This window comes from Lissotriton vulgaris, chromosome 4_1, assembly GCF_964263255.1.
Source record: "Lissotriton vulgaris chromosome 4_1, aLisVul1.2, whole genome shotgun sequence".
Lineage (NCBI taxonomy): Eukaryota > Metazoa > Chordata > Amphibia > Caudata > Salamandridae > Lissotriton > Lissotriton vulgaris.
In genome coordinates this window covers 1,470,301,650-1,470,324,762 of record NC_141691.1, presented here as the reverse complement: position 1 = coordinate 1,470,324,762, position 23,113 = coordinate 1,470,301,650, and the positions used below count along the sequence as shown (strand labels likewise).

The window sequence follows — 23,113 nt, the reverse complement described above, 5'->3', positions numbered from 1 at the left end:
ACGAGAGAGGAACCCAGATGACAGCTAGAACAAGACTTCACACTAATCAGGTGATATTGTTTTCATCACATTAGCTACACTTACCCTTTATGTCTAATCTTTTCCCTTTCAGCGGAGTGTTCCTGTCATGTTTAATCTTTTCTCTTTCAAGCGGTGTGTTCTACCTATAGTCTTTGTTAGATCTGTATAAATGTTTATATTGCTGTAATAAAACAACCCCCAGTTTATAACAAACTGGTGTGTAGCCCCTATTCTTGTTCACTGAAGGTAAATGTACCTCCTAGGTAATTACTAGGTATGTGAATGGATGAGTAATCCCAATCAGGTAAGTGGTGATCACATAAATAGGGAGTGAGTGGACCTTTGATGCCAAGAGCAGGGAGTACACTATAATCTGGAACTATATTCAAAGTTATTATTGTAGTTTCATCCCGAGTAGACAACTGAGATATTAATATTATTGTAGTAGCAGACCCTTAGTGAAGAGACTTCCCAATATATATATATATATGTATAGGTGTTCATAGGAATGTGGTCGTCGTTGATATGCGGCGTTAGTGAGAGCACTGGGGGGTCGAACCAGTGTGTATACCCACTGGATTGTGGCTTGAATAAGTGAGAACACTAGGAGGTTGAACTAGTGTGTAGTTTCGCAGGATTGTGAACAGTTTGGAAAAGGGAGCATTGGGTTCTGCAGGCCCATGTGTAGTTGCACCGGATTGTGCGCAATATCTGCCCTAGGGTAGAACGGTCTGGGTCTGAGTGGCCGCGAGACCAACTGATGTGAATAAGTGTGGTGTAGGGTATGGATATCCCTAGTAATCAGTGAGTATTCTTAGTATCCCTATAGATTTAGTGGTGTTTTTAATAATATGAGCTTGTATATTGCGAGTTCCCCATCCTCAGGTAGGTACCAGGTGCCTGGATAGAGGAGTCCTGAGGAGGGAAGGTGAGTACGTTCTGGCTGGGTTGGAGGGGCCCCTGGGGGCTGATCCCACCTACTCAGAAAATCCAGCCATAACATCTGGCGTCACGAACTGTTTACCTATCCTGTGTGTCCTGGCCATGTGCTTAGAGAGTTTCCCATGTGTTCTGAGGGAGTGCCCTGAACGCTGGTTCCATCTGGCGTAATGTTGCAGTTTATGTAGCCTGTTAGACCTATTGGCTTGAACAGTTGCAGCGTGAGGAGATTGCATTACATCATGGCATTTGGTTTATTCAGGGTGGAAGGAATGGTTTTCATCTTGGTGTTTAAACTGTCAGAGTTGAAGGATGGCATTACATGAGGAAGCCAGTTACATCTATGTGATGGTCCAATTGTATAAATGTGTGTAAAAATGCTTTTAAATTGCCCATTAAATTGCTTGCTGCATCTGCTTATGCTGTGCAATGTGAAATATGTTTATCTGTGGAGTTCTTTGAATATAGCTCCTTGTAAATATGACTTGTGAATAGCGCCATATTATTGTGGCTTGTGAGGTGCATGTTCTCATGTTGATTTATTGTGTTCCTTGTGCATTGCGCCTTGGATACATTGTTTGTGAAAAGCTTGTCTTGTAAATATGACTTGTGAATAGCGCCATATTAATGTGGCTTGTGAGGTGCATGTTCTCATGTTGATCTATTGTGTTCCTTGTGCATTGCGCCTTGGATACATTGTTTGTGAAAAGCTTGTCTTGTAAATATGACTTGTGAATAGCGCCATATTAATGTGGCTTGTGAGGTGCATGTTCTCATGTTGATCTGCTGTGTTTCTTGTGCATTGCGCCTTGGAAATGTTGTTTGTGAAAGGCTTGTCTTGTAAATATGGCTTGTGAATAGCGCCATGTGGTCATGGCTTGGACAGGGCATGTTATCATTACGTTTGGCAGGAGGGAGCTGGATCTCTCTCGGGTGCTTGGGGATAACGTTTTTGAAAATATGTGTACGTGTCATCTGTAAACGTGAAGAAATGTGCTAATGATTTTCCCATGTATCCATGGACGTTGGGAAATGATTCTGCTTGAGCTGCCAAAGGGTTAATATCTTGAGTTGAGATGGCAGTCTTTATTTTTTACATGCTGTCAACATGCATGGTTATCTGACCTGACTATAAAAGTCAGTGGATTATTTGATGGTTTGATTTTGACTTTTTTTGATTCCTTGGTCTGCCTATGTGCTTTGTCAGTTTCTTGACGGAAAGGTAACATCTTGTGTTTTGAGAAGGGTTCTGTTCATTTCACATTCCTTTTGAAATGTGTCTACGAATTTTTGTGTGGGTTTGCCTTGGAACTGATGTGGTTATAAATCGACCAGTCTGATTACGGAGAGAGCTGTGTTCTTTTAAAATGAGTGAAATGTTAAAAAGATAGCCCGTTAGAATGCATGCTACGAGCTGTTTTCATTAATTATTTCTGTGAGGGGTTTCCATCTAGACAGGAATGTGCTGGTTGCAATAATGACGGGTTCAGTATAATGAATCTTGCCCGATAGTGCATGATAACATGTGCTTTTAATTAGTGGAATGCAACCATGTGCCTTTGAAAGAAAAAATGTTAAAATGTAACATTATTATTTTCCCAAATGTAAATTAAAATGTATGCTTTTATAAATGTGTCACCAAAACGTTAAATTAAAATATAATGTTGAAATGTATCTGCATTTTATGCTGTTTTACAAATTATTTCTCTTTGACAAATGGACCATGTTACTTCGTTTTTTTTCCCCAAATGCAGAATGTATAATCTTGTGTGCCAAAGGTAGTTGCCCCTTTCTAAATAAGTGCCCATATTTTAAGTGTCTTGCCTTTAGCTGAATTAGTTGGACAAAAGTCTTTTTCAAAACTGGAGCTTTTTTAATTGGCAGTACACTGTAACAGAATTGTTTTTTGTTAAATTCTAGCTTCCGTTAGTTAGAAAATAAGGCATGAGAAATTTGTTTTTCGACCTTGGCAGACCAGCTGGTTTGTGCCTTCATTCTGCAAGTTTCGATCACGTCCCAGTTTGTTATGATTGGCTACAGTTCAATTTTCTTCCGCGAACGGCTTGTTTATTTAAGGGCGGGGTGACCTGGCTCTTCCCTTGGTGTTAATTAGTCGTAGTGAGCCTGGGCGGGCCTCTCTGATCAGGGAAATGGGAGGCTTGCAGTGCCCTGCTGATGCTGTGAGCTCATCATTTGGCGGTAATCCAAATTTTTTTCACACTGTAGCCTGGCTCCTGCTCTGAAGGGAGGGGTTGGTTTAGAGAGGCTCATCATATTGCAGTGTTTAAAGTAGCTTCCCACTGTAGCATGGCTCCTGCCCTGAAGGGAGGGACTGGCTTAGTAAGGATTAGGGTATGTTAGGCCCTGCGAAAAGTTATTAAAAGTTAAATTTTGAATGTTTTTAATTAATTAGGATATTTTCTTTTCAATAATGAAAGGCACCCGGGGTGCTTTTTAAATGGAAAATTTTATTTTACAAGAATAATGATACTTGTTCTCTTGTTCCTAGGTTGCTGGGTTGTGGTGTTGTTGGTGCGTCGGCCCACACCCCTCCCACTCCCTTTATTGTTTTAGCTTTTTACTTTCATGTTTTTATTTTAGTTTATTATTTTTGGATGATGGAACCAGACCAGACCAGACCAGACGGAAGGGTGATGGATGGCCGCATTGGAGGAAGTGTCCGGATGCCGAGGATGCAGGGTGGTGGCCTACACTGAAGAATTTGGACATTATGGCTTGGCCTGCAATTTTTTTTCTTGACATCACTACGAGCAGGCCCCACTTTTAAAAAACAAAAAAACTAAAACATGTTTTATTTGTAACAGTATTATAAAAGAATGTGATGCATGATCCCTTGGACAAGCAGGTCCCACTTTTAAAGCAAAAAAAAATATGTCACCTATTATAGTTTTTCTGTTTTCTTCAAAACAGTTTTTGCGTGATTTCAATGAAGGACTTTTTTAAATGGCGGTGCCCACATGTGTTCTTAAATGGGGTTGTTGTTGTAGTTTTTTACTGTTCTTACATTTTCACCTTGATTGATCAAAGGGTGGTCACCTTAAAATTTGGATTGTTCTGGGTGGTGTGTCTTTTAGTATGATTATGTATTAATGTTTGCCCAGACCTTGCAACTGTATTTCTCAGATTTCACTTTAAATTGACAAATGTCAGCAGGTAGGCCTCATTTAGGCCTATTGTTATTTTCATCCTACAAACAGGCCCCTACACTAATAGTTTCATGAGTCATCATTAGCTTAAGTTGCCTATAGTACGTAGGGCTCATTTAGGCCCTTTCTTGTTCTCTCATTAGGAGTTGAGACACATTTAGTTCTTAAGTTGACAATAGTAGGTAGGCCTCATTTAGCCTTAAGTTGTCCGAAGTAGGCCCCATTTAGGCCCCTTGCTGTTTTCATTCAACACATAAGTCCCTACATCACTAGATTTCACCAGTTATCATTAGAAGTTGAGGCACATTTAGTTTGAGGATGCTTTGGTTAGTTTCTGTTGTTATCAGATCCAATCTCAGATATGTTTCAGCATTCAAGTCAAGGGTGCTTTGATTTGTTTTTAGGTTTCTATTCCCTACAATTGAGTTTCAGGTGGAATTTCCTTGAGTTGTCATTGTTTTTAGGGAGTTTTTTAGGTTTTGATTTGTTGATAGATTATGTTGATGTTTGTTTATCTAGATGTTATTGTTTATAAGATGTTCGCAAGATAGGGATCTAAGGGTGGATGGCAGAGATATTTAGATCTTAATCTTGCTCACATCTAGGATAGGTATTCTTAGCCTATGTTGGATAGATTATGTTGGCGTTTGTTTTGATGGTTGTTGTTGTTTATAAGATGCTCGCAAGATAAGGATCTAAGGGTGGAATGTTATGGCAGAGTTTTTGGCTTTATTTAGCAGTGATATAGATCATTAGTCTTGCTCGCATCTAGTATAGGTATTCTTAGCCTGTGTTGGCCCTTTTAAGCCCTTTTTCCAGATCTAGAAGAGGATAGCTGCTTAATATGCCTTTATTCTTGACTTTAACCTGTCTATTGCCTATTGGCTTTGACATATTAGACACATTGGTATAGTTTATGTAGGTATTCTGACAGAGCTAAGGAGCATTTCACCCCTTTCAGGCCTACAGGCCTAGAGCTAGAGGGACTCCATTTTGATGAAGCTGGGAGACTTTTCAGGGCAAAGGCAATGTTTATAGTTAAGGCTGTTTTTCACTTGGAGAGAACCGGTCTGGGCCAGCCCTTATCGGTAGGCTGTATTATTCTCTGTGTTGAAGACACCACAAAAGGCTGGCCAGCTGGGTGTGTGTCCTTGATGCGAAGTGGTGCAGAGATCTGGTGGGTGGCAAGCTGCTGGCTGGAACTTTCCATGAGGAAACAGCATTCTATATCAGTGAAGTGCAGAGGCGGAGTCAGTCAGTCAAGAGAGAGTGAGTCGAGGAGAGAGTCAAGCAGAGGGGAGTCGAGGAGAGAGTCAGCCAGAGAGTCCAGCAGAGAGTCAAGCAGTGGAGTGGAGTTGGCAGAGAGAGAGAGAGGGTTCAATCTGGAGAAGAGCTGAGTTGAATAGTGAGCTGGAACTGAAGGAAGCAGTCAGAAGCAGTTGCTTATCAGGAGGAGGTGTGAATAGCTGGAGTCTGAAGTAATGCCTTTTAAAAGAGATAGAGGAGAGCTCGTGGACTAACCTATGGGAGCAGATGGAGTTAATTGGACATTGGTGCAGAGACAGAGTGAATAAGCTAGTGGAATGAACGGTGATCAGAGCGGCAGGAACCATTAAGATTGAAGACGGAAGGTGGAGAGACAGTTCGTGTGGGGGAGAGGAGTCCAGAGACAGAGTGATCAGCGCAGAGGTGTACCCAAGAGTGCAGGAGAGAGAGAGAGTCTGAGATGAGCCAAGGCACAGACGAGAGAGGAACCCAGATGACAGCTAGAACAAGACTTCACACTAATCAGGTGATATTGTTTTCATCACATTAGCTACACTTACCCTTTATGTCTAATCTTTTCCCTTTCAGCGGAGTGTTCCTGTCATGTTTAATCTTTTCTCTTTCAAGCGGTGTGTTCTACCTATAGTCTTTGTTAGATCTGTATAAATGTTTATATTGCTGTAATAAAACAACCCCCAGTTTATAACAAACTGGTGTGTAGCCCCTATTCTTGTTCACTGAAGGTAAATGTACCTCCTAGGTAATTACTAGGTATGTGAATGGATGAGTAATCCCAATCAGGTAAGTGGTGATCACATAAATAGGGAGTGAGTGGACCTTTGATGCCAAGAGCAGGGAGTACACTATAATCTGGAACTATATTCAAAGTTATTATTGTAGTTTCATCCCGAGTAGACAACTGAGATATTAATATTATTGTAGTAGCAGACCCTTAGTGAAGAGACTTCCCAATATATATATATATATGTATAGGTGTTCATAGGAATGTGGTCGTCGTTGATATGCGGCGTTAGTGAGAGCACTGGGGGGTCGAACCAGTGTGTATACCCACTGGATTGTGGCTTGAATAAGTGAGAACACTAGGAGGTTGAACTAGTGTGTAGTTTCGCAGGATTGTGAACAGTTTGGAAAAGGGAGCATTGGGTTCTGCAGGCCCATGTGTAGTCGCACCGGATTGTGCGCAATATCTGCCCTAGGGTAGAACGGTCTGGGTCTGAGTGGCCGCGAGACCAACTGATGTGAATAAGTGTGGTGTAGGGTATGGATATCCCTAGTAATCAGTGAGTATTCTTAGTATCCCTATAGATTTAGTGGTGTTTTTAATAATATGAGCTTGTATATTGCGAGTTCCCCATCCTCAGGTAGGTACCAGGTGCCTGGATAGAGGAGTCCTGAGGAGGGAAGGTGAGTACGTTCTGGCTGGGTTGGAGGGGCCCCTGGGGGCTGATCCCACCTACTCAGAAAATCCAGCCATAACAGAGTGATGGATCAGGACCCTTCAGAATGTATAGCACTGATTTGGACGAGTTTATCAAGTATCCTGATACTGTCCCGTGGGTATTGCAAATTTCGAGGAGTGCAGGAATACTACGCTCAGGATTGTAGTGTAGTTCCTATATTCCTAATAGGCTCTGCGCATTGGAATAACATAAACAGCAGTGTAGATGTAGGACTGAGGTCATCTAGGTCTCTACTGACTATGTTAGACTTAATTTGGTTTGCCAGCTAGCTCAGAGGTCACTAGAAACTTTCTCGAATGAATAGGGATGGGTTAACTTCCCTGATTTAGACAAGAAGGGATTACCTTCTGACAACCATATAACATGACAACTTGGCTCCCCCAGAATAAGGAGTGTATCTCCAGAGTCGTGTGAAAACAATAGACAGCTATTTCACTCAGTCAATCATGCATGCTTAATTTCACCAGGGTGCAGAGAAATATAGAGAAGGGCGTTTTCAATAAAAAGGTGTTATTTTATTGAGCAGTCAAGAATTCTCTTTAAGGTTTGAATCAGCTCCGTACCTTGGTTATAGAATGAAGGAGGTCTTGTATCTCGTTTCTCAGGACTTGGTCTCCCAGTAACCCGCAAGGGTGACTGGAAAACACCGGAGCTGGATTTCTCGGCGTGAGAAAAGGCAGCTTCTCCAGTGTGTCAAAGGGGAGGGGCGGCTTCCTTCCGCTCTCGCATCAGCTGGGCTTCGGATAAGTAGATATCCGCTCTGCTCTACACCACCGTGTGTTTGCTTAAGGCAAGTGTTGGTATATTTTTACCTGGAAGGTGCCGTGTTTGACGGAAGGTTGGACATAAGACGTCAATAAAAGATGTCACTAAGAACTGACTGTTCCTTTAGTGCTCGCAGGAGTTCAATGACAAATCAAAACAAAGACATGGGAATTCCCAAGTTGCTGAAGGTTTGGTGTGTCCAAAGAACTCGTTGTGCTATCTAGGAATCTAAGGAAGTAGCCTTGCCGTGTTTGGGCAGCGTGGGCTATGGCTGAATATGGGTAAGATTCGTATGCCTTCATTAGGACATGATTTATCATAACCGCATAAGGGCATGAATCAGGAATATTTAATTAGGGTCCTAGATACATTCACAACACCCACTCCACGTATAATGTCCATCATTACTAAATACTAAGCAATATATAAACATATAGGTATGCATGTGTTTTCCAACCCACCCCAAAATATAATGAAATGCATTTGAAATGGTATAGATACACAAAATGAGTATTATACTGTACGCTTTCAAGCAGAGTTATCATTCAGGAAATGTAAATATGAATATTGGCTGATTGAATTGCGAAAATTACATTTATGAAATGGCTCTGAATACAGAAAAAAAAAGTCAAGACCATTCCATCACAAAGTTATATAACATTGTACATATGCTAGAGGCTGATTCAAAATATTGTCTCTAGAGTCTCTAAAAATAGAACCTCTGTTCTCTAAGAATAGTTCTACTTTAAGCAGAGTACCATGTGCCAAAAAACTGTAAATATTTTGGAAATTTAGGGGAAAATAATTTTGTTCTCGGGAAGGGAGAAAAAAATAGTGTCACTGTCTTTTTGGAGTTCTGTTTATCAAAACTGAAGGGCGAATTCAGAGTTCAGGGAACGCTTTGAGCTCGTTTTTTCAAATATTATTCTCGTTGTTAGGGGAAAACATTACTTCTGATAGGCCGGTAAAAAATTTGTCTACAACAGTAGGTGAAAGTTGGGCCAACTCCGAAAAGGTGGAAATAGTGCATATGTGCGATGCATTGCCATCATCGATGTCAGGATCAGAAATGTTCACAGAATGTTGTACCTGTGTGGTGCCGCTTTCATCTCGTACTTCACCGCCACTTAATCGTAATGGTGAAGTCTCAACGAATGCCGTCATCAGAATAGATAGCCGCTGGGGACAACACGTTGCATGAGTCGTTACTGGACAAAGCAAAGCGTCGATATCCATTGGTACTGCTGATGGTAGTGTAAGACAAACGTCCAACACGCATTCTTCTCCGCATAGCAGACATTGAAGCATAGGTAAGATGTAATTTTGTCAAATTGGTCTGAATGAAAGAAACCAGGTAGTATTCAGATCTCTTAGCCGGGCCAATCTGAGGACCTTAGTGATACGGTCTCGATATCGTATTGCTAGGATCGTTTCTTCCATCGTTGCCAGAGGTTTGTCTGTGTTTTGGCTTGCCATATCGGAGCAGAAGGAACAAAAATAAAATTCCTGCTACAAGTCCCAAAATAAGAGGCAGGCCACCGAAGAGCGAATGCACAAAATTCGGGAAGATGCCAAGAACTGCTTCAAAGGGTGTTAGCAGTCCCGAAAAAATTGTCTTAAATACCTGTGCGATGCCACTGACATGTTTAAGATTTGACTTAACATTTCTACGAAATGCACCGGGCAATTTGTCGATAATAGGGTATGTATCTCTGCCGCTGTCCTTGCAACTTGCAGCTCATATGTCTCTTTGGACGAGGTTAAAGGCACAGTTGTCTGTAAAAGAATAGACTTCATTCTGCTTAAAGTATCAATTCGAATAGAAGAGATATTCACATAAGGCCATATTACCGCCTCCATGTCTGGATTGCTGTTTGGATATAATACTTGCATACAGCAAATGACCCTGGCCGTCACAGTTACGAGATAGGCTTTTCCTGGCACCATGCCACAGCAGCTGTGATCACTTATTAAAACGTAGCTACCGTTGGAAAGCTGTCTGAAAAATGGCTCTATCTGTGTAGTAGGGGTACCCTGAAGATGACATGAAAGTTGTTCGAAGAACCTTCCCAGGCCCCATGCAAGTTAATACCTTGACACGAGAGTGTACTGCTTAGTGAATTTTTACAATCATTACCACTAAGAAATACCTCTTTTTTCCCTTCACTCTAACATCTGTGTGTATAAGGTAAATTCCAGGTCGATTTGATGTATCCTTCATCCAACCTTTCATACAGGCCTGCTGAAATATATTTTTGGCAGTATTGAAACTGAAAAGTTGTTATCGGGATTGTAATGGTGCCATGTATTATCCATTCAATGACAGGTCTTTCTGACATTGTCAATGGTAATCTCTCAAGTTTTTCAATGCTCAGTATCGTATAGTCTGCTCCTTTTTGTGCCAAACTGATTTGTTTATCAGTAAGGTTAAAGATAGAAAACAATGACGTTGTGTTGATTAAACGCCTTGGCACATAGTCTGAACGCAGGTTTTGTAACGTCCAACCTAGCTGTACAATAGAACGTAAATGGGACTGGACATCCACTACAGAAAGTAATTTCTCCAAATTGATACAGTCAATTTCCCGTATTTTTTCTGCAGTTTCAATTTGTTTTAATTTCCAAGCTTCATTGTAAGCTGCGTATATACCGGCGTATATGAAACGTTTTTGACGCTGTTTGCGAGGTCCCATTATGAAATCTCGCAAGTTAGCACCTTCTTTAAGTAAAGTTAAGTGTTGCTTTATTTCGGGAAGTGTGGATTTCTGTAGCCAGTCAAGGCATAGTTTTCCTACACTATATGTTGTTACTATCCCTAGATGTTGTCTATGGGAATATCTAGGGTCTGGCCTGCTCTGTTTGAACCCCTGTATTTTGTTCAGGAATCTATTTTGACAGTATTTGTGTCTATGGGCCAGATCAAGCATTTTTTCCAATCAGGATTTGTTCTGTTTTGTTTTAAAATATAGGACACGTCTAACCCCTCATCTGTAGTAGTGTCTGTAGTAGTGTTTCTATCAGGGATAGGTTTTGGTATAGACGGGTTATTTAAATATTGTATCTTAGCTAAGCCAAGACAGGTTGTTTTCTGAATTGTGTCATTCAGGAACATTATTTGTTCTGGGACCATGCAGGCTCCGAATAATGCTTCTAGACCTTGTACCTGCCATTCTTTTGTTCCCCAGATGGTTTTTGTTTCAATGTTGTTTTTCCAAAACTCAAAACCAAATGTTGACATTTTGTCATAAAAATTTTCAGAATAAATCAATTTAGTATTTGTCAGCATGCTTTTCATTCCTGTCTTATTTAATATCTTGAAGTAAAACATTTCTGGATCAGTGAGATTGAACCCTGAAAAGTATGGGAATTTTTCATAAAACATTTTCGTACTGCCTATTGGCGGAGTTGGACAATGTTCCCACTGATTATAAGTAAAAACATTTCTAGGATTCGCAGACTTATTCAGATAATGATGACCATAGTGGTTATAACAGTACATCTATTCAAAATACGATGAACCCTGTAAATAATAATGTTCTGTAAATTTTGCTGACATTTCTAAATCTGACATCATATTATTAATGTTTTCAAAGTTCCAATCATCAGAAAAAGAGCTTGGTGTCACAAAGTCACTTAATGAAATCTTGAATTGGTGTGGATACTTCAAGAGGTCTACAGGGCCATAGATTTCATAGTCAGTTCTGTCCCATGCTATACCACCAGGTATAGGCTTTGGTGTGATGTTCACTGATGATAGTTCTCTTTTCTCTATGTGAGAGGATCTGTGTGGTTTCAGGACCAGGTTGATGTTCTGGCTTGCTGTGTCCATTGTACTGTATTTTCCATCAATACATTTTCCCAACATCAAAACTAGGATTAGCCAAAGTAGAAGGATAAGTACACCTAACACAATCAATAGTTCAATCCAAGGGTAAATCAGATATGTTTCTTTGAGTTGATGAAACATTCTTTATTTTTCTTTTTGAAAGTTTTTGTTGCTGGCTTGTCACCATGTTCAATCGGGTTATCGGAAAAATCATCAAAGTTGATAAAGTAGCCAGATGCAGTTCTGTCAATTGGTGGGATTGCTTCCGGATTTCCATTGATCTTTGCATTTTCTTTTGTTACATTTGTATAGTCCGAGGCTACATCGTTGTAGACTGGTGTTTCTTGAACTGTTGCAATTTGGGTTTCAAGAGGCATAAGTTCCATGGCTTTGTAGCATAGTTCTTTTTTGTTCACTGATGGTTTATCGAAAGTGATTAGTCTTTCAGTTTGAACCTCTTGGATTGTAGCAAGATTTGGTCTTCTGCTATTTCTTGGGAGTCCACTGGGCCTACTACTTATTATTGGCCACATGATTGTGGTTTCACCAGGTCGATGGAAAAAACTCTGTTTTCCTTTTTACCAGCAAGTGGCGGTAGTACTACTGATCTTGTTCGGCTGACAGCTAAGACAGGTACTGCTTTTCTGTAAGAAGGCCCAAATTCCTTCTTCACCGCGATCTTTTCTCTGACCAGATCCCCAATCTTTGGAATCCAGACAAGTCTTGCTGGGACAGGTGGTTCTTCAGTGGTTGTTGGCTTAGACTTTATGTTACTTAGACTTTTTCTGGTATCATTCAAGTCCTGTAAAACAGCCAAATGATCTTTGATATCAAAGGTTTTTTCTTCTACTACTGAAGTATGACAATCTAAGTCCTGGATTCTTATTCTAGTGCCGAACAATAGTTCGTATGGAGGGAAACCCTTTAGAGAATTTCTTGGCAGATTGTTAAGACTACGTTGGACACTTGTTAGATGTTTGACCCACCCATCACCCGAACCTAATACCCTTGCCGTTATAGATTGCTTTATGTCAGTTTTTTCTTTCCACAACCGCATTTCCCTCAGGATGGAAGGGAGAAGAGTACCGCAATGCAATGCCCATGCTGCTCATGGCCTCTTTGTAAGCTCGAGAGCTAAACGCAGGACCCTGGTCAGAATGTAGCATGCCGATTGCGTATGTGCCGATAAAGACTCGCAAATCTTTTATAACAGTTCTGGTGTCAGCCGAGCGCTGGGGCCACATCTTTAGTGAATCTAGTCTTAATAATTATGGGACCGCATTTGTCCGGTCGGACGTCTGCGCATAGATAGCCTGATGCTGTCTAATAGTGGTGTCTGGGCTGGTGCCTGGTCCGGTTCACAACTGCGATCTCTGTTGCAGTCCTCACAATTTATTGCAAAATTGTAAATTTCTACGCTCATCCCCGGCCACCAGTATTGTGATTGTAATTCTATCAGAGATTTCAGGATCTCTTGGTGCCTCAGACCCAATCCCATGTTTGCTTCTTGTATCAAGAAGATTCTCCGGTTCATGTTTGGAATTACTCTATCCCCCACTCCAGGGATTCGAGCAAACGGAACGGAGTTCGCATCAATTATGTATGTATTATTGAGTGGATAGTTGATAGGTAATGCCGCATAGTCACCTTTTAATGAGGCTTTTACTGCCAGCATGGTTTCTCCATCTATTTGTTTTTCTGAACGCTTTTTAGTGGCTACGGAAACCGGTTGACCAGCCGCCGTGTGGCTCTATCAGCCAATGAGTTCCCTGCAACGTGAACGCCATCACGTCGATGACTCAGTGTATGTATCACGTGAGTCTTTTGTAGTTCTTTCTGCAAAAGAACTACTTGTTCCTAAAGTTTTTTCTGCTTTATTGTGGCACCTGTGTCATCTTTGTAACTATTTTGAATCCAAGTCTGCAGGTTCTTATTGTAAGATTGAACGCAGTAATGAGAATCGCACACTATTAGTGTGGGGAATTCCCGATCAGCATTTTCAAGAGCCATCTTTAGGGATCTTATTTCAGCTCGCTGAGCTGTACAGTTTCTGAATGATTCTGTTTTAGTGACCATTGGTCTGAATTTACCTAAGCGCCAATGACCTTTAACAATCGCGCACGCGTTGTTGTAAATTTGCTTTTCCACAACAAAATGTTGTGCAAATCTGTCTGTGTAGATTACACAGGTGTATTGTTCGAGAGGCAGGATTTCGGTCGGCAGAGGATATTCATATTCGTATTCCAGATTTTCTAGTTTTTTCATTTTCGGATCAAAATAGTGTTTCATGTCTTCTGCAGCAAGAGAATTTTCCCATTGTATCCATTTCGGGTGTAATGCCACAGCATTTAGATTGCGTGGGCTTCTCAATGCCTCAATGGATGATTCTTCTGTAAAAACAGTTATTCTCTTGCCTTGGGCTAGGGCTCTTTCTCTTGCTGCAGCAGTTTGAACCGCTGCCAGAATTTTTTCTGTAGAACTGAATTTGATTTCAGCTTGTGTGTACAAATGTGATTTGTAAGCTTTTGGTACCGTTTCACCCTCATTAGAGGTCAGGTATGTGAATCCGCATTTTCCTGGGATGACTCGGATTACCAGATTGCGTTTGTTTGCGCGTGTTTGCAGTTTTGTTTTAGTTAACATGTCTGTCTGTAATGATCTCAAAATTACTGTGTGTTTTTGAGTCCAATTATTTGATTTGAAATCAGGTTTTATTAATTCGTAGAGAGGTTTAACCCTCTCTGCATAATTTAGAATGTATGTTCTTCCGAAATTCAGGAAACCTAGTATTGATTGTAAATTCTTCAGTGTTTTAGGTGCTTGGAGTACTGCACAATTCTCTAAGAAATTGTCTGCTAGGCTTTTGCCTTCACTTGATAATTCATATCCTAAAAATAGGACAGTTAGATGGGCTATTCTTGACTTTTTAAAGTTGAATTTGTAACCTTCAGATGCGAACCCAAGTATCATGGTGTTCACTCTTTTCAAGTGAGTCTCCAGGTCATCGTCTGCAAGATAGATGTCATCGACCTAGGATAATGCCTCATCATCATACATTTGTAGTAATTCTGTTACCCTTGCTGAGAATAATCCTGGGCTATTATTGAATCCCTGTGGGAGTCGGCAAAATTGTTATTGCGACCCCATTATTGAGAAAGCGGTCAAATATCTGCTTTCAGGTGCAATGTTTTGACAGAAGAATCCATTAGAGATATCTAATGTCGTTTTATATTTTTTGCGCACGATGTTATTCATTAGTGCTGCACTGTGAGAGTTTTGGACTGGAAAAGTTTTACAGCAGGAGTTTAAATGTCTGTAGTCCAAAACTAGGCGCTATGAATAGTCTGGCTTGGAGACAGGAAACAAAGGATTGTTCATTTGTGAGGTGCATGTTTCAATCACCCCTTGATATTCAAGTTGATCTAAGATCTCCCTGACTTGCTTTTTAGCTTCTTGTTTAACTGGGTACTGCCTTTGTGCAGTAGGTTGATTTTTTAATTGGATTTTGTGAGGAGGAGAATCCTCATCCCATCCTACATGATTTTTATATAAAGCAGGGGTTTGGGCCACTGCCCATTTTCTTGCAAATGTTCATATAGTTTATGGGGCACTCTAACTCGCGTGTCTGCAGTTTCCACCTGAATGTATTCATTCGTGTCCACTGTCTTTAGAAGATTCATCAGGATCTTGCGAGCTATGGTCACTTCTGCCGTGCTGTCTATCATCTTCTGGGCCCAATCTCCGTTTTTCAGTTTTTTCCTTAGGATTCTCGGCATGTTTAATTTTAATAATTGCTACCTTCTTTCTGGGAAATTGTGATTTTTTACTTTGATGAGCAGGTTCTTTGTCTTTGGACTTGACGTGCTCTTCCTTGTGTTCTGACCGTCCTCTTCTTTCCGATTTCTGTGCGGTAGTCTGAAAAGATCGAGAGGGACGTGTATCAATATCTTGATATCTGTCAGCTTTTCTTAATTTATCCCTATCTCAGAGGTTATATCTTTTTTCAGAGGGCTCCCTTTGGGGAGACTTATCCCCTCCTCCTGGTGACCTATTTCTCTGTTGGGGAGACCTTCCTCTGAACTGAAATTGTTTGTCTCTGGGAGTAGTTTGTTTATTACCCTCCGATTTCTTCTTTTGAGAATTGAGATTGTTTTTAATAAAGGTTTTTTCAGGATTTTTAATTAGTTGTTCTAATCGGTAGTTTGTACTGTCAAGTGTGATTTGAACTAAATCTCTATATGCTTTTGTTAATTCTTTTATTTTAACGAAGAGTTCTTCGTTTGACATTCCTTCAATGTCTGGGTGTGGTGTGTAGCTGGCTAGAACCGGACACGTGGCTCCTGGTCTACCTAGTGGACCAAGCCTGGTAATGTGATTTTGATGTTTTAGGGCGCCATTAAATAAGAGCAGGTGCTCTTGGTATGTTAGTGGAATTTCAATTTCCTCGAAAGGAGAGTATTCCTCTGGAGATTCCGCTACTTTATAGTAGTGAAACTCACGTGTCACAGTATGTGCTGCTGGAAAAGTTATCCAGGAATAGAATACCTCTATCTGCCGATACTCATGTGCCCCTACCACAAATACAACTGTACCACCTCTCGGTGATACCCCATTTTCTATAAGTTTTATAGTTTTGGTTTTTCTTACATTGACCGGGATGAGTATTGCATCCTGGTCGTCTTCATTAAACCCTGTAAGGTCTACACCCGGTTGATTCGCATTTACTGCGGTTTCATCGGTTTCGTTGTTGTCGCCGTGATTTGACATTGTTTAATGAGAGTTTCTTGCAGAGCAAGTTTTGAGGAAACAAAGATTAGGTGCTAACTATTTTGGAACACTGTATCCTTCAACGTTGACTATACCGTAAACTAATACATAGGATTCTCATCCTACTAAGTTTCGGCGGATATTAACCTTTCACCCACTCCAGACGTCTATTGGAGTTTTTACGAGAGAAAGGGACTGTGTGAAAAGCACGACTGAGTTACTCTAGTATCTTGCGTTAGATTATCGCCTTACCAAACGTTGGGCGCCATGTAGTTCCTATATTCCCAATAGGCTCTGAGCATTGGAATAGCATATACAGCAGTGTAGACGTAAGACTGAGGTCATCTAGGTCTCTACTGACTATGTTAGACTTAATTTGTTTTGCCAGCTAGCTCAGAGGTCACTAGAAACTTTCTCGAATGAATAGGGAGGGGTGAACTTCTCCAGTGTGTCAAAGGGGAGGGGCGGCTTCTTTCGGCTCTCGCATCAGCTGGGCTTCGGATAAGTAGATAGCCGCTCTGCTCCACACCACCGTGTGTTTGCGTAAGGCAAGTGTTGGTATATTTTTACCTGGAAGGGACCGGGTTTGACATAAGGTTGGACATAAGACGTCAATAAAAGATGTCACTAAGAACTGACTGTTCCTTTAGTGCTTGCAGGAGTTCAATTAACAATCAAAACAAAGACATGGGGAATTCCCAGGTTGCTGAAGGTTTGGTGTGTCTAAAGAACTCGTTGTGCTCTCTAGGAATCTAAGGAAGTAGCCTTGCAGTATTTGGGCTGCGTGGGCTATGACTGAATATGGGTAAGATTCTTATGCCTTCATAAGGACATGATTTATCATAACCGCATAAGGGCATGAATCAGGACTATTTAATTAGGGTCCTAGATACATTCTCGATATCGTATTGCTAGGATCGTTTCTTCCATCGTTGCCAGAGGTTTGTCTGTGTTTTGGCTTGCCATATCGGAGCAGAAGGAACAAAAATAAAATTCCTACTATAAGTCCCAAAATAAGAGGCAGGCCACCGAAGAGCGAATGCACAAAATTCAGGAAGATGCCAAGAACTGCTTCGAAGGGTGTTAGCAGTCCCGAAAAATTTGTCTTAAATACATGTGCGATGCCACTGGTATCTGACATGTTTAAGATTTGACTTAACATTTCTACGAAATGCACCGGGCAATTTGTCGATAATAGGGTATGTATCCCTGCCGCTGTCCTTGCAACTTGCCACTGGATCAGTATATGAGAGTCGTACCCAGGCCTGGAACTTGGGACCGAAGCCCATGTGGGTCAGGACTGCGAAAAGGTATTGCCACTCTACCAAGTCGAAGGCCATTTTAGCATCTAGGGACATTATTACCGTAGGATCAGAAAGTAGAGCGGCCCGTGCCAGCACTCCGTGTACTCACCTAAGATTAATAGCAGTGTTCCTGTGCGGCATAAAGCCTGACTGATCTGGATGGATCAGCTGCGGGAGGTGGGGCATTAGTCTATTCACTAGAATTTTCGCCAAAATCTTGGCTTCTGCATTTAGGAGCGATATTGGGCGGTATGCTGTGCAATCTGTGGAGGGTTTACCCGGCTTGGGAATTGCCACAATTGTTGCCGTACGTTGGTCTAGTGGGAGTATAGCTGACTGTAAGCTATCATTGTACATTGCTAGCAGTGGCATACTTAGCGTCTCAGACATGAGCTTGTACCATTCTATAGGGATCCCGTTGGGGCCCAGCGCCTTTCCAGATTGTATTGCTCCTATGGCTGATTGTAGCTTGGCGGTCGTGAGGTCGGCTTCTAGATCTGTGACCGCCTCTGGTGGGAGGGTCTGGGTTTCTATGTGACTAATGGAACTGAGTGCTTCCGATTCCAGGACCTCTCGGACTGGGGTGTAGACTTCATCAAAGTGCTCAGCCAGTGTAGCTATTATCTCCTCAGGGTGGGTTTGTAGTATGCCTGTCGTCGAGTATAGGTGCTGTATACCCCTGGGTCCGCCCCCCTTTTTATCCAACCATGCCAACATCTTTCCCGCTTTATCCACCACGTCGTATAGTCTGTGCGTCGTAGCAGTGATGTGGCCTATGGTTTGCTGCTGTAAGTGGTCCTTGTGACGCTGTTGCTGTAGCTGTAAAGCATGTGCAGTGTCTAATGAGGGATCTGCCATGTGTGCTATAGTTCCAAGTCTGCCAGTTCTTTTTGCTGCGCTTGTTTATGCCCCGTAATGGATGCTATGGCCTGTCCCCGGAGGACCGTCTTGTAGGCTTCCCAGAGGATGGACGGGAATTCTACAGAAGTAGTATTTTCTTCAAAATAGTGTTTGGTCGCGTTTTTAAGATCTTTTTTGATCTTGGGGATTTTTAGATAGTTAGGGTAGATTGGGTATACCCTTCTCCGTAACTTCTCCCTGCAAGCCAGAGTCAGCAACACCGGAGAATGATCCGAGATGCCCTTAGACTTGATTTCAACCTCTTCAACATTCAGTGCCCCTGATCCCACCGTTAGAATGTAGTCTATTCTTGAAAGGCTATTGTGCACTGTGGAGTGGTATGTATATTGGTTTGTCGCTGGGTGTGTCTGTCTCCAGACGTCAATAAGCCTGATTGCTTCTAGAATCCCTGGAATCGGGAGGGTTAGATGCTTGCGGTTGTGACGGAAATCTATCTATTTCTGAGTTTACAGTGGCATTAAAGTCACCGCCAATAATAAGGTCACCCTCGGGGAGTGTCAATATAAATGCCCCCAGTGCCGGCATTGCTACCGATTGTAGTACCGGAGGTATGTATACCGAGACTATGTTTAGAAGTCTGCCCTCCCACTGACCTTGTATTGCCGTGAAGCGCCCCTGATCATCAGCCTTAGTCTGCAGCAGTATGAACAATGGGGTTTTCTTGATCAGAATTCCTGTCCCCCTTGACCCCGAAGTAAACTCAGCATGCGCCGCCATCTTGTACCCTCGCCTATCCAGAGCATGACATACCGTCCCTGTGAGATGAGTTTCTTGCAAAAGGGCCACCATGGGGTATATCTCTTTAAGGCCTGTAGTACCAGGCCCCTCTTTATTTTATCACTCAATTCTCGTACATTCCACCCCAGCGGGGGCACAGGGGTTAGTTGTGCCACGTCACCGTGGGTGTCTCCTTGTGAACTATGCGCCGGCATGGGTCTATCCAGCTCTGTGGCGTCGGTGTCGTGTGTTGGCATTGCTGCGCATATAGTGCGGTCGTGGCCTTAATGTGTGCGTCTCACCTGTCTTGATTATGATGCAACTGTCTGTTCAGCGCGCTTGCCTTGTGCGTCTGTTGTCTAGTCTAATCATAAGAAACAAACATTGTGGAACTAAAACATTTCCCTTCCCCCCACCCCACCTCCCTGCCTCCCTGCCTTACAGACATAGAACCGCCTGCCTCCCCAACTTAGCAGAGTGCTTTTTCCCATGCCCAACCATAGTACTTGCTTGTCGGGGTATAAGGTCCGTAGAGGCTGCAGCCCCTTCTGCCCCCCCGGGCATGCCTCAGTCCAGAGCTCAGAGCTAGTCCAATATCCAATATGTGGCACATTATGTCGCCGGTGAGAGCCGGGAGGCCTTCATTCCTGGCTCAGTTCAAGGTCGTCAGTTCCCGCCTGTAGCGAGCCGCCCGTCGCTTCTCGTCGTTGTCCTTGAGATCTCCAGGGGGCCGTTTCCCCCTGCTGTCGGTGATTCTTATTGGAGCGTCGCTGTGAGCCCGCTGTGAGCCAACCTTCCAGCCAGTCGTATGCCGATTCTGGAGTGTCAAAGAACCATGTTTTATTGTCGGCTACTACTCGGAGCCGTGCCGGATATAGCATGGAGTAGGGGAGTTCACGTTCCCTCAACGTCTTTTTTACCTCTCAAAAATGTTTCCTGCGGCGGGCCACCTCTGCTGTGTAGTCCGGGAAGAAGGCAAGCGTTGATTTGTGGACACGGAGTGGCTGAGATGTTCTTGCCGTTTGTAGTATTGCGTCTCTATATCTGAAGTTAAATAATCTAGCCAGTACCGGTCTTGGGGGCGCTGCAGGCTTAGGTTTGCCGCCTGGGACTCTGTGGGCCCTCTCGACTGAGAAAAAATGGGACAGGCCCTTGGGTTGCATTTTGGTTTTGATCGATCTTCTACGTACAAGTCCATAGCCTGGGTCCCCTCCGTTTCAGGCAGGCCAAGAATTCGTACATTGTTCCTCCTCGATCGTCTTTCTTGATCGTCCAGCTTTTCCCTCAGATGTTTATTTTCCATCTCGATCCATTCCACTGCTCTCTGTAGTTCCGATGTGTCCTCAACCAGTGACTTTGTGACTACTTCTACTTCTTTTATTCGTTCAGTAATTTTGTGGAAGTCTGCCCGCAGCAGCGAGACCTCCGTAGATATTGTCCCCACCGTCGCCTGTACTGCTGAAAGGGCTTTCATTATGTATTCCAAAGTTACTTTTTTTCCACCTTGGCCCTCCATTGTCCCCCCCCCCCGAGGATGGCCGTCCCTCCGTTCCCTGCGAACTAGTGTTTTCATACGCAAATTTGTCTAGCTTCAACTGCGCTGACTGGTTCCTCGGGCCTCTGCCCGCCATGGTGACCCTCTCAAAAAGTTTGTTGTGGGTCAGGGGGGAAGGAGTGAGCAGAGCCAGTTCCGCCTGTAAAATAGTGTGGGGCAGGTACAGGCGTGATGACACAGCTGTCGCAATATATGCTATGGTACAGGCAAGGGTGCACAGCGTCTCAAGGGCCTGTATTTATCGTTAGGCGATGCTGTGGTTGTAGTTTTGTGGCCAACAACAAGGAGCCTTCCTTTCGGGATGTGATTGCAGCCGGGACACAGCACTGGGCAGCGCTCACGAGGTTACAGGCAGGAGAGGGAGAGGTTGCAGCTCTCTCTACTATGGAGCTCACCGTCCGTCTGGTCTCCCGTCTCACTAATGGCTGCTGGCTCCACTTTTAGGCACCCACCGCTCGTCACACTTGCTCCACAGTCCTGCTCACCACAGCTCCTGGCCTGCTGCTCTCCCTACCGTTAAATTGTCGGCGTGCTCCACACACTCAGTCCGGCGCTCCCGGCTTGCAATCAGCAGCCCCTACAGTCCTCGTATGGTCATCGCGTGGGGAGCAGATGATTCTCAGGACCGCCGCTCCATATCTTCACTCGCGCTACGCTGGGGGGTAGGCGGAGGGGTCAATGTTCATGAGGGGGCGTCCCGGTGATTTGTGTGTCACGCTCGCACAGGATTTAGTGTCGTCGCTGGCGGGTCTAATCTTGGCGATTCTTCTCGCAGTACTCTCCGCACCGAGCACACTGGTATTATTTGCGGTCCTTCACTGAAAGGATTCAGATGCAGTCGCGTTTGCACTCCGGCCGCAACCAGGGGCCCTTCCGGTTTCTCGTCGCCTGGTCGCCTTCACTTCCAGTCGGATGCTGATGTGCGGCAGGTCGCGGTCCGGGGCTGGGAAGCAGGCCTTCAGTTCGCGCCGCTCACCAACTCCTTCATATGATCACCATTCGCCTCCCGTCCTCTCAGATTGTCTCGCTCGGCCTCGGACCTTGACTGCTGCTCCGGGGGTCACTGTATAGTCACAGATTCATGGACGGATAGACTTGAAGGGGCACTTCACTCACGGAGCTCAGTAGCTTCGCCGCCATCATGATCCACTAGTTGTGATTTTAGTACAAAACTTTAACATCCTTCAACACCCTCCTCACACTAGTTGTGATCTTAGTACAAAACTATAACATCCTCCAACACCCTCCGCATGATCAAGCTCCTGTTCCGAAGTATGACCAAATCACAGCCTAACAAAATCAGTATTCTGGCTCAAACTCAATGGCAGAATATTGGTATCCACCATTGACAAGATTGTAAACTCAGCATAAATTAATCACAAAATTGCTTTATATTGATTACAATGATATCAAGGTGCATTTAGAATAGTACATTTACCAATCCCAAAATTGTTTGTCCAAATTAGGTGATGTTGAGATTAACGCATATTAAAAATTGTGGTGATGCGTTTTGTGCAGGTTGCCATTTTAGGTATCAAGATTATGACAACAAATCCCTTTTATGACTGGGATTATGATCAATATGCGTTGTTTTAAATCTGTATAAATGTCCTTCGGGTTTCCAGACTCAATTGCTGAGTTTCAGAAATGATGAGCCACACCAACAAGTTCTTTACCAGAAGTTTGAATTTTTTACTGGCAACCGCAAAGAAAGATACAATACATTTCAACTGCACTCAGTCTTGATCACGTGACACATAGCTGCTGTTACAAAGTTTTAAAGGCATCCATTCATTACAATAGAAATGGAAAACATACTTCACGTTAAAGTGAATTTCAAACTTTTCAAATATCGTAATTAATGAAAATCCAAAACATAATTTTAAATATCTCCAAAGTCCTTCTTCAAAATATGACATGTGATTCAATGGTTATTTAACAAGTACAATGTCAGTTTAATTACAATTATTTAATACTAGAAAAAGCTACGTTTTTTTCATCTCTCAATTTAAAGTTTAGTAACTTTATTGACAATGAAACCGATTCAGTACAATTCATCAATTCTCTGATGCTGGTTTCTAAATTTGAAGTGGAAGTTGTGGAGAGTATGCCAAGGTGCTGGAGTGTGACCTTTTTGAAGTGGAGCCACGATTATCTGTTTTTAGAAAAGTTTATTAAGGATTATGCATTGTTGATTCTTTATACGCTGTTTCCCAGTCCCAGTTTATGTTTGGGACTATTTTGGTAAGGGCGACATAACATGCCGAAAGCACAATTGACTCTTGCGAAATGTATTAACCGAAAAGATGAGTCATTATATAGTACGAAAATGTTCCTATCATCTTTCAAGTTTTTCATGTGTTTGTGCCACTGTTCTGCACAAG

At 42.8% G+C, this 23,113-nt stretch overlaps 1 protein-coding gene across 1 annotated transcript in view; it reads left to right on the top strand.

Moving 5' to 3' along the window:
- The window catches only part of LOC147724127 (ethanolaminephosphotransferase 1-like), a 509,957-nt gene that overhangs the window by 237,198 nt on the left and 249,646 nt on the right, over window positions 1–23,113 (top strand). The window lies entirely within an intron of this gene.